Source organism: Marmota marmota, unplaced genomic scaffold (genome assembly GCF_001458135.2).
Source record: "Marmota marmota marmota unplaced genomic scaffold, marMar, whole genome shotgun sequence".
NCBI lineage: Eukaryota > Metazoa > Chordata > Mammalia > Rodentia > Sciuridae > Marmota > Marmota marmota.
This window is the reverse complement of record NW_025999894.1, coordinates 6,659,376-6,671,320: the sequence shown is the minus strand read 5'-3', so window position 1 is coordinate 6,671,320 and position 11,945 is coordinate 6,659,376. Positions and strand designations below refer to the sequence as shown.

General features: G+C 58.0%; 1 long non-coding RNA gene across 1 annotated transcript; it reads left to right on the top strand.

The window, feature by feature from the left end:
* The first annotated feature begins 1,079 nt into the window (after positions 1-1,079).
* Positions 1,080-10,723, top strand: LOC125613936. Its single transcript, XR_007344533.1, has 5 exons — positions 1,080-2,085; positions 6,527-6,735; positions 9,429-9,560; positions 9,684-9,771; positions 10,169-10,723. It is a non-coding gene; the product is annotated as an uncharacterized LOC125613936 (long non-coding RNA).
* The last annotated feature ends 1,222 nt before the right edge of the window (positions 10,724-11,945 follow it).

The following is an 11,945-nucleotide window of genomic DNA, read 5'->3' as shown; positions in this document are numbered from 1 at the left end:
GTTTCACTGTCACAGGGTGCTGCGGGGGGCTCCGGGCTGGGGGCTGCGTGGCTCTCCCTCCTCTCCTAGGTTATACCTCTGGGGTGGAGCCCCGGGCACTTGTCCTGGTCTTGCTGGCTCCGGCCTCCTGGATAGGTGAGGTGGCTGGAGGCAGGTGATGTCCTGTGTGCCTGAAGGGGAGGCACCGGGAACCTGGGGCTACCGTGGACCTCAGGCCCTGGCCCCTGGGCCCTCCTGGGACCCCCACTTGACATGGCCGGTGTTACCATGGCTCAGACACCATCACAGGCCCTTTGCCTGCCAACCTCCAGGCTGCCCCTCCGCTCCAGCACCGGGGACCCACGCCAGCCGGGAAGTCCTCAGTCTTTTGACAGCTTCGAAACCCTGAGCTTCAGCCTTCCTAAGCCTTGTCCGACGCTCGTCCTCAGAAGCCACTGCGGTGTGTCCCTTCCCCCGAGCCCCTGGCTGTGTGCCTTTCCCGCCGGGTTTTCCTGGATTCTCCTTGTTCTGGTTGGGACTGCTGTGGTTCCTAGGAGCTGTGCTTGATTGGAAGGTAGACATTAACGTTTCACGCTACACACATCCGGAGACTCTGGGCTGCAGGCCAAAGGCCCTTCTTACTGCCCTTGGGGAAGAGGCCGGGACTTTCCTTATGTCCAGAGGCCTCTCTCCAGGCTCTGCCCCCCAGTCGGATGGAACTGCCCAGTCCTCAGAGCCTGGGGCCGTGCCGTGCCCTATGATCCTGCAGGCCCAGCCTTCCTGGAGGCATGGGTGTTTCTGAGCAGCTTTAAGGGGGGAAAGAGAGGCAGGTGGGTGTGAGCGAAATGCCAGGAAAGAAAAGGTAAGAGAAGGGACATTTACTTACCTCCTGCTTTGCCAGGCCAACTTCCCTGTCCCTCTTTGAGAAACACACTTTTGCCTCCATTTACAGACGATGAAACAGAGACAGAGAGAGGTTAAGTAAGTTTTAGAAAGTCACACAGCTGGTAAGAACAGGCCGAGCGGGGACACTTGGAGTTACCTACATTAGCTCTGGTGCCCAGCATCAGGCAGGTGGCACAGCCCATGGTCTGTCCCAGCACTGGGCACAGGAGGGGCTGGGTTCTCACTGTGCCTTAGCTCTCTGATGAGCTCGGAATGCTCCGTCTCCCCACCTGTGCAGAGCTGGCCTGCTGTTTCCACCTGCCAATCTCAGTGGGAAGGTCCCTCCCTGCTGGGGCCTCTCACTAGGAACTAGGTGCCTGGACTCTTTTGGTCATAATTTCTGGGCCTCCACCCTCTTCTCTTATCTCAAAAGGCAAAGAAGTCCTGGGGGATTCTAGTCCCTCAGATGATGAGCTCTCGAGTCACATGACAGGCACGATCATGTGATCGGTCCCAGCCCTAGTGCCTGGCACCTGTGAGTCATCTCGGTGAAGCTGCCAGCAGTCCCGTCACGAGTCATCTTGGGCTGCGAGTGAGGTTTGTCAGGACGCTCCACTTTTAACAAAGACCAGAGTCCCAGAGGCCATGAGAGTGGCTGAATAGGGTGGTGGCGCTTACTTGGGTGACTTGAGGGACAGGCCTGAGGACAATGGGAACCTCAGCCCACGTCTAACGAGGGCTGCCAGATACTGGAATTAACCACGTTTAGCTGCTCTAATTCTCCGACTCAGGAGACTCCATTATTTCACTCCATTTTATAGAAGAGGAAGCTGTGCCCGGGGAGGCCAGGAACCTGCTCCAGGTCCCACGTTAGCAAGGGGTGGTGACGGGGCCTGACTATTCTTCCGATTCCTACAAGGCAGTCATCCCCCAGGCCCACCCGTGGGGGAAGTGTTCCAGACCCCCAGGGCACACCCGGAATCTTGGATGGGACCAAACTCCACGCACACTGTTTTCCCCTATGCGTGTGCACCAGTGATGAAGTTTAATTCGTAAACTAGGAACAGTCCGAGATGACAACAGCTGGGAAGAAAACCAAGTGCTGTGAGTGTCACCTCGTTCTCTTTCCTCCTCTCTCCAAATCTCTCTCTGCACTGCGTTCGCCCTCCTTCCGGTGGTGATGGGAGATGACCCCCGGCCTGCATGAGGCTGTGAAGAGAGGTGAGTGAGTGTGCACACTGTGTTAGGGCGACTTGAACACAAGCACGGCAACTCCATAACAGATCCATCGAGGCCCTTAGGTGGCCACGAGGTGACAATTGGGCGGGTAGCATATACAGCCTGGATACACTGGCCACAGGGATGATTCATGTCCCGGGGGCAGGAAGGGAGTCAGCGAGGGATTTCATGGTGTCGAACAGATGGCCCACTACTTACAACTTCTAAGCTGTTTGTTTCTGGAACTTTCCATTTAGCATTTCTGGGCCTTGGTTGACTGTGGGTAACTGAAGCCACAGAAGAGAAACCATGGGTGAGGGGATTGCTGCAGCAGGCTGCCTCTCTGAAAGCCTACAATCCAACAGTCAAAAGGAACTATTTTCAGGATGGAGCAGTTCCCAGGGCCCTGGCACTTCCTTTAGTACCAGAAGAAGAACCGAAATAGGACTCAAAGAATGGATTCGGATTTGACTACCTCAGGCTGTGAGGTTTAGGGATGCACCTCAGGGGAAGATCAGAGCCCACCCCGAGGGGTCGTCGCTCTCCTGTCCCCAGCTTACTCGCTCAGGGCTCCGATGGCTCCTCTGAGTGGGCGGGATCTGTCTNGGGCCTTTGCCCCTTTTGATGAGCCGCGCAGTGTCGGGGTCTGACTTGGCTCCATGGTGCTGGTTTTAAAAAGCCATCTCACTCATAGCTATTCAGATTTCAGAAATAAATGCTTTGCACCACTGATCAGAACGCCCGGAGTCAACAGAGCTGGTGACATCTTAAGAAATGCACCCGGTACTTACGGCTTTCATCTTAATTATACATGTTCAAATCATAGACAGATTTTCTCCTTCTGGTCCTGAATATCAGAGCTGCCAAATCCAATTGAATCATCTTCTTTTAAATGCATTTTGCAGGATGCGTTTCTCCGTTTTTCCCAATCTCCATTGTAAACGAGCGCCCGGATGGTGCTGAGGGCCCTTTTCTTACAGGCTGCGTCATTCAACCAGCAAAAGAAGAAAGGAAAATGCTGATTGCGAAAGAATTAAAAAGCGGTCCTGGGCGGCCTCCGGGTTTGGCGAGGGCTGGATGAGGCCAGGCCCAGGACTCTTCTGCTGGAGACTTGGGTCTCTTCGCCTCAGGAAGGGCTGGACGGGAAGGGGTTCGTTTCTGAGTGCTGTGGCTCTGAGGCCCCCCCTCCAGGGCTGGGCAGGAAGGAGAGCTGTGGACATCAGAGATGGCACACTCTGTGATCCCGCAGTGCCCTGGCTCAGGCTGCCTGGGGCATTCGGTTTCTGGATCTCTTCCAGGGAATGCTCTGCCACGAGGCAGGGCCCTTGTCCCCAGTTGTGTCGCGGCTTCTGCTTTCCTGGGGGGCAGAGGAGGCTGGCGACGGAGACCCCAGCTGGTGTGGAGGAGTGAGCAAGAACCCGAGGCCTGGAGTCCTGCCGAGGCCTGTCCTTCCTCTCCTGCTCCCCGAGGCCCCGGCACACTGGGTTCTGCTCCCCATCACTCCCACACTGTTGTTCCCCCCAAGGCCACCGCCTCCCATGGCTTCAGAGCAGAAGTTGTTGGGCCTATTTTACAGAGGGGAGGGATACATCTTTTGTTCGGATGGGGGTTTGGGATCCACGCTGTACCCTGGACCCACTGTGGCTCCTTGGGCAGGTTCTCACCATCTCCGTTGTTGAGGCTCCTCACCTGTAAAGTGGAAATCATAATGCGCACCGTAGGGTGATGCAAGGATTTGTGTTAGTCAGGTTTCTGTGACTGTGACAAAATACCCGAGAAAAACACCCTAAAGGAGGAAAGATAATTTGGGGTCATGGCTTCAGAGGTTTTAGCCCATGATCACCTGGCCTTGTCACTGGCAAGGCAGAACGTCACAGGGAGGAGTATGTGGTGGAGTGGACTGCCCACCTCAGGACAACCAGGAAGGAGAGTGAGGGAGAGGGAGAGCGAGCGGGCGGGGGCTGGGGACACCATCAAGCCTGCCAGGGCACACCCCCACGATCTTCTTCCTCCAACCAGGTCCCATGCCTCCCCAGAGTGCCACCATCAGGGACCAAGCCTCAACACATAAGCTTCTGGGGACACTCCACATCCTGACTGTAACAAGATTAAAAGCTTTAGCCCTTGTGAAGAGCCCAGAATAGGGCTCAGGACTCCAGTGCTCAGTCAGCAGGGCCCTTAGCACAAACTCTGGTGATTTACATGTGGTGGGGGGGTGTCCAGGGGATGGAGCTTGGGGGCCAGCCCACCCTCCTAGGCCCCTTTTCTACCCACTCGCTGTGTCCGTGCTGTGTGCACTGCACCCCCTTCTGCTTCACAGGTGATGGCTCGCTGTCCAGGCTCAGGTCGGGGTCTGCTCTTGCAGGAAACTGGGCAAAACCCAACCAGACCCCACAGGGAAGATGGTGTCCCCACAGTGGTCAGTGGAGCTGACTGGGCTGCCCTCCCAGCCCCCACTGGCCCCAAAGAGAGGCCTGAGCCCCAGAGCCTGGACATGCAAGGGGGACAGTGTTGTACTCAGCTGAGCCTCACACAGGGACAGGGCTGGGATGGTCAGTACTGGTCACTGCTGGGCCACGACTTCCTGCCTGCAGTCCTCCAGCCTGGACTCTTGCTGCAGCTGGGCTCTTGGAGCAGACGGTCTGGGCCCCAGTCCTGGCTCGCCTGTGCCCGGGGCACCACGTTGAACACTATCATGGGCTTCCCTTTCGGGACATTTCCCTGAGCTGCTGCGTCCGCCAGCTGGTGTACGTGGCGCCCAGGGGAGGAGACCCCTCAGGGGACGGGAGTTGGTGGGTCCAGGTCTCGGCTTCCCGTCTTTCCGAGCGACGTGCCACCCGGCTCCCCAGTGGGCCGGACCCTGGTGGCCCTCGGGGCGGTGCTGCTCTGGGTGCCCCTGTTGGTCTTCCTCTTTCCGCTGCTCGCTGGCCGGCCCCCTGTGGCCTTCCATCCTCTATCCCCCTCCCTCTCTGTCAAAGGCACGGGTTTTACAGCTGAGGAAAGGGGGCCCCGAGACTTTCATGGACTTATGAAAGTGACGAGCTAAGAGGCAGAGCCAGGAAGTGAACAGCCCTGACTCTGGTTCCTTCCTGTGGAGCTGACACCAGGCGGTACCCAGCCAGTCCAGGTGGAGGAACAGTCCCATCCTGCCCGGGCCCGCCCACCTGAGTCCCGTCCACCAGGAACCAGGCCTTTCTTCCATCGTCTGGCTCTTGACCTGGCCAGGGGCCTCATTTCCCTCCTCTGCCAGGGGCAGCCTGAGTGCAGCGCCTCACGGGGCTTGGGCCCCACTCACAGCTGGGGGAAGGAACGACAGACCCTGGCCCTGGCCCCGGGCACCTGGCCCTCTCTGGGGATGGGAGGGGATGGGTGGGCCGCCGAGAATCACTGCAGGGAGGTGAGGAAACAGAGAAAGGGCCACCACCCGAGAGTCCCAGGTCCCTTGTGTGTTCTCCACGGACTTCACCCACAAACCACGTATTCAAAGACAAACCCTCAACGACTTTCGGAAGCCAGTCTCCGAGCATCAAGCCCCAGTTGTGGGGTCCGTTTGAAGACAGGATCCTGGAGGTTTGGGATGGTCACATGACCACAAAGCCTGCTTTGGCAGCGGGTGCCAAGCTCCTGTGCGTCAGGACCTGGGAGCCCAGCCTCGTCTCCTTGGCTCTCTGTGGGCAGCCAGCATTTCTCAGCTTGGCCAGTTCCCTGGTTGCTACGGCTGGCTCAGGGCCAGGAGATTGGTCCCCTGGTCTGTGGAGCAGCAGCTATCTCTAGGCAACCCTCCCAACTGGGCATCCTTCCTACCCTCTGCCCCCTCCCTCCTCAGGCTCTGCCCAGGCCTGGGCTCCTTGGTTTTGGCGGCTACAGCCAGAGCTGCCTGCTCCCTGGGCCTGCATTGTTCGGGTGGGTAGACGGAGGTGCTAATGGGACAGAGTGCTAATTAATTGCAGCGAGCTCCACAGCTTTGCTGTTTTAATGCTGAAAGGAAAAGGCATTTATGGTTTTCTTCCTCCCTCCAGCTCTCCTGTGCAATTATTTCATCTGCTGTAGAAACCTGCAGATCACTAATAATTATTAAATCTGATCATCGTGAGCCTCCAAGCTCTGAGCTGCATGCTCAGCACACCCTCCACTCCAGACCTCCAGCCGTGAGTTCAGGCCTGGGCGGCACGCAGGGAACAGAGACCGCTTTCTTAGGGGAGGGGAGGGGACTTGGTCACTCCATCCCTCTTGCCTTCGCTGGCCCCTGCTTTCCCATGGACAGCTGTGAAGACCTGCAGGGTCTGTTTGTGTGTGCGATCACCTGTGACTGTTGATGCTCACGCCCCCGCCGCAGGTGTGTCCCAAAGGGACCCAATTCTTTTCAGGGTTACTCAATGACTGAAGAAGACCCAGGCATCCTCGTGACAAAGGAGATTGTCATGGCTGCCTTTGGTTTCGGCAGGGCCTGCAGGAAGCCTGGACTGAGGGTTTAATGAGAGGACCACCTCAACTGCACAGCGAGGGTTAAGTGTGTTCCTGCTTCTGTAAATCGAGGTGCCCACATCTCCCGCACGTGCAGAGGGACACGCCTTATTCTGGACAACTGGAGTCAACCTGCCTTGGCTTCTTGCCTCCCGGCCCCCCATCCCCTGGAGAGCCTCCTAACACGAGGTGCGTGAGTTCTTCAAATTACCAAGCAACCCATCCAGCGCCGCCACCCCAGCCCCTCCCTTATTGGGCCCTCACACTCCCAGCCACTATCCTCCTGCCCTAATTACTCCAGGACCAGATGCCAATAGCAGGGACAGTCCTTATGTCCCCGAGTCCACCCAAATTATTCAAACTAAGGATCCCATGCCTGCTTACCCTACTTGCCATCCCTTCCCAAGGAAACTGCGGTGAAGCCCCCACCTAAAGCCCCCGTTCCCATCTCACGACAGCCCCAGTGCCTCCCTGTGTGGCCCCAGGTGTAGTGTGCACGTTCCTCTTGGGATCTGGGAGTATAGACTGTGAGTTAAGTGAGGTGCTGACCTTGGGCACCAGATTTAATGGACAGCGGTTGGCACTTGCTAAAATCTCAGTGATCAAGGTAGGTATTGTTTTAATGCAATATATGTTTTTTAAAAATAAAAATTGAATTCAAAAGGAAATCCATAAAGAAGGAATTATTCCAAGTTCCAGTCAAGGCAGGGTCTTGTAGGGCTGGGATTCCGCGGGGAGCGCAGGCAGAGTCGAGTTGGCTCTGGTCCTCCGTTAGCATTCAGGTGGCTCATGTGTCGAGGGTGCTTTCCCCTGGTCCATTCTGTGCAGGCAGGGAAACCGAGCTGCCCTGGGAGTGGGGGCCAGAAAGCTTTTCTCCTGGCCTGGCGGAGACGGTGCTAGATAAACCCTAGTCCTCTCCTCACCTGATTCTCTGTCCTTCCTCAAGGTGGCCGACACTGGGTGGACACCCGTGCTCTGGATCGGGCTTCCTCAGCTCACAGGTGCACTGCAATGCCCGTGTGCCCAGGGCGAGGCCCCGGCAAGCTCACCCGTTAGCAGGACCACATGGGCAGAGGTGCCGGCTGTGGGGCTCCCGCTGAAACTTGATGCGGGAGGTGATTCCTCTCTTGCTTGCCCAGGCTTGCCCCAGCCTCCCTCCAAAGGCTTAAGAAAACCCTCGCCTTCTCCTTCCTGCCTGGAAAGTGGAGGCCCTCCCACTGTGATGGAGCCCGGAGAGGGGCCCTGGGGGGGGGGCTGCCCCGTGGGGGAGGGGAGGAGTGGGGACCCACAGCTGAGGCTGTCAGGTGTATATGTTTTGAGATCCCGTGTGGCCTCCTCTACCAAAGGAGAGGCAGAGTATCAATGATGTGATTCCTCCCGCCGTGGGGTGGGGACAAGGAGCCAGGCCCCATTCATCACACACAGGAGTGGCCGGGGCAGCGGGTCTGGCTCACACTGCTCAGGGCCCTGGGTGAGTAGGAAGCAGTGTGGACCCCTCCAAACGTCCAGGGTCACCTGTCCTTACTCCTTCTCCCACCCAAAGGTGGGTCCTGTGATTGGGGAGGGCTTCCCTGGCAGCCTGCCTGAGCAGTCCCTTCTGGACAGGGCAGCCGCTTTGCCTCTGCTTGGGGAAGGGGAGGCATCATCTCTCGTCTCCCAGGAGGGGTGTGGAGATTAATTAGGTGGTCTGCAGAGTTGGAAAGGGGGAGACGGCCCTTTCCTCCTACTTGTCTCTTCCCAGGGGATGAGACATTGCAATGGGCTGGAGAGAATCCCCCAGGCTTGGCCCGGCTTCCTGGAGCTCAGTCCCATCCGGGAGGGTCTGTCCCTCCCTCACTCCCTGCCTTGCTCTCCTCTGTCCCCCAGACCCAAAGTGATCCCCCACCTCTGCCTCCTCCCGAGCAAATCAATCTGAGCAGAGCTAGGAAGAAAGCTATTACAGTTAACGCCCTCCGCCCGAGTGCTGGTCCTTACTCTTCATCATTCCTAATTAATTAAAAAGTAATTACTTATGGATCCGACTTTCATTATTCACCCCCCACCCCGGCTATGAGGGTGTTACTTTCCTCAGTCCCTCTGGTCCCCTATGGCAGCGTGAAGCGCGGTGAGGCCCCATTGCATGTGAGCCATCTGGTTGGGGCATCCAAGTCCCCGTCAGAGGCTACACAGGCCTCTGGGATCTGCAGCCCCTCTGAGAGCCCACAGAGGGACTTGGAGGAGGCGGAGATGTCCTGGTCAGCTCACCACGTCAGTTTAACCCTCTCAAAATTGGAGGAACCCTCAATCCGGGCTTCTCGATAGGTGGCCACAGACCTGCAGATCCGCATTGCTGACCGCTCTTAGGAACGCAGGTCCTCCCTGCCCACCCCACACTCGCCCACCCCACACCTGACCTTAACAGCATCCTCCAGGGCTGCCGCAGCCACTCCCTCTGGGAAGCAGTGCCTCAGTGGACAGAGGCAAGTCTGGGTGGTGCCGACCTCCCGGGCACTGCCTGTGGCTGCGTGTGGACCCCACTTGTGCCCCCTCGCAGTCTCTCCAGCCCCCACTCTGCTGGCTTTCCTGTCCCCAGCTTACTCGCTCAGGGCTCCGATGGCTCCTCTGAGTGGGCGGGATCTGTCTGTGACTCCAGGCTAACTAATCAGGTGTGGGCAGGAGGTGTTTGGCCCCTGCTGCGTCACAGCGTGGCCACCTGGAAGGGCATTTGACGCTAGAAGCTTGCTCTGGCTTGGGCTTATGAAGGCGCGACACAGAGACAGCTAGGTGATTTTTCTGGGCTTCCTTTCTTTGTAAAAGGGAGGCTCCCATGCTCAGAGCGGCTAAGAAGAGACCAGTCGAGGCAGACGCTCAGTTCATTGCAGTTATTGTTGTTATTTTTGCAGGGTTTTCCTACATCTGTGGCCAGGGTCCTTTGAGAAGAGATGGGGGCCCAGCCGTGGAAGCTGCTTGAAGGGAGTCTGGGCTGCTGTGGACTTCTTGAGCTGAGAAGGAGGACGAGGCTTCCTGAGCCACAGGTTTGGGTTCAAGATGTCACCAGACATTACACCCTGATCCCCGGACATCTGTCCCTCGGTTGCTGGGAGGATGGGGTGTAGCAACCAGGGAGTGGGAAGCTCTGATCATGGCCACGTTTTCAGGGGGCAGCCCTGCTGGACTCCCGCAGTGATACTGGCCTCCTCCAGCGGGGAAGTGACCCCAGGGGTCCTGTTCTTTCTCCCGTCTCTGGTGAGTTTGTCTTAGTCCCTCAGACCCAGAGTGATCCCTCTCCTCTGCCATGCATAGCAAGCAAACAGGAGCTGGGCCGGGGGCATTGAAGGGGGCCTGGAATGGAGGCAGGTAGGAGGCTGGGAGCAGGGAGGAGAGAGACTGGCACATTCTTAGGTGACCTGACAGCTCAGACCAGGGGCCTGGGAGGGGGCTCGGTGCTTCCAGGAGGGAATCAGCCCTGGAAAGTGGAATCTGCCCATCTCAATGGGAAGATGGGAAGCCGTCCTGGGAGGGCCACTGCTCCTCTGTCAACTCGGGACTGTCTCAGCCACCACTGCAGTTACCCCCACCCACATCGGGAACCCATCTCCGCCCCCCAACCTCCTAATGTCTTCGTTTCTTCTCCCCATCACAGGCGACATGGTAAGGGATTGGGATGCTCATCTGGGTGTTGTGTTCACTCAGTGGAGAAATCCGAGGTCTGGAGCTGTCTGGTTTGGTCCTCGGGTTTGCCACTCCCCGCCCAGGGATCCTCTGCTTGCTCGCCGCCGCCGTAGGGCACTTGCAGAGCTGGGGAAGAGCGAGCTCTGAGGATTTGCAGGAAAAGGGCAGATTGTCCCTAAGGGGAACAAGGAGATGGCGTCCTTTGAGCTCTGCAGCCGGTTTCTTGCGGTGCCCTGTGGGTGGGCTTGTGGGTCGTGGAGGGCCACACAGCAGGCCTCCTGCCTTGGCAGAGCCCAAGTCTTAACCCAGCATGGGGGCCCTGGGCTGTTGGATTTCTGGGGAGCAGCATAGACCACAGACTCCCCCAAAGTTCTACTTTGGCAAGAATCGCTGTCTCCTTCATATGACCCTGGGGAGGGAGGTGGCGGGGAGGGAGCCCTAACACGGAACAAGATTGTGCTTCTTGGCATCCTCATGGGATGGGGCTTGGAGTCAGATTGAATTTGACTTAAGGAAAATAAAGTCATGCACCATTTCTTGCACCCTTGAGATGGTGATTGCAAATTTATTCATTGCACAGCCCTGGAGGGAGGGGACCAGATTGCTTCATTAAACGAATGGCTTTGTTTTCCCAGGTCTCTCCATTTCTTGGTTCACCTCTCTCCACCTTGCCCAGGTACTGGACGAGGTGAAGGGAGGTGGCTAGAGCGGCGGCCGTTTCTGGCCACGATTGAAATGGTTTAGTCCTCTGTGTTGACACACACAGGGACACAGGGAAGCTCACCTCGGATGCCGTCCCCAACAGTTATGTAGAGCCACCGGAGAGTGCCTGCTCCTTCCCATGTGGCTCTAGGTGCCCACAGACGCACACTCTCAGGTGGTTTCAGGCAGGGGGCATGAGGTAGGGAACACCAAGGGTCAGCAGCACACAACCACATGGGGTTAAGCACTTGGCCCCAGCTTCCCAGGTAACGCTGGCCACAGGAACCCTGGTCTCCCACTCCGAGGGCTCCTGGGAACCCCAGGAACCACACCCGTGTTTCCATCTCAGGTCCTCCTAGCCCGTGAGTCCTCCCAGCCTATCAGCTGGCCTCTGCTGGGCCCCTCTGTCACCCTGTAACCCACTCCCTGGCTGCTGTTCCTGCCCTCTGTGTACTTGCGCCCCTAGGGTAACAGGCACAGCAGAGAGGCCCGGAGCTGGCAGGACGGGCCTGCACGGGCTGGTGGGTACGCAGCTGGAATTCTGTGAGCCGGCAGGTGTGGCCCTGGAGGGCGCGTTCACACCCCGGGAACCAGCAAAAGCTACAAGCCCCAGCCAGCTGTTACCCAGCAGCAGTGCGTCCCGCAGACGGGACGTCCCACACACTTCTCCGGGTCTTGGGGCAGGCAGAGGGGGTGGCAACCTGGGAGAGGAGCTCAGGAGTCCTGCCTGCGCCCGGGGCTGTGGTGTCCCCTCCTGGAATCACTCCAGGCCCACTGGACACTCACCTCCCTCCCGAGGTGTAGGTCTAGGTCCCCAGCAGGTCTCTGGGCCTCTCCTCCTGGAGTCCAGGCCCCCAGCCCTCTGAAGTGCCCCCGGGAGAGGGGATTTTACTAGTACTTAAAAGCAGTCATGATGTCAGAGGCATTTTCATTTGTATGCAGAACATGTGTCCTCTCTGTCTCCAGCTGCTGGCTCCTGTTGTCTTTACGTTAACCCTGAAAGTGGGCGCCAGCCTCCTCCACCCCGGAGGCCCATTAGGCAAGTA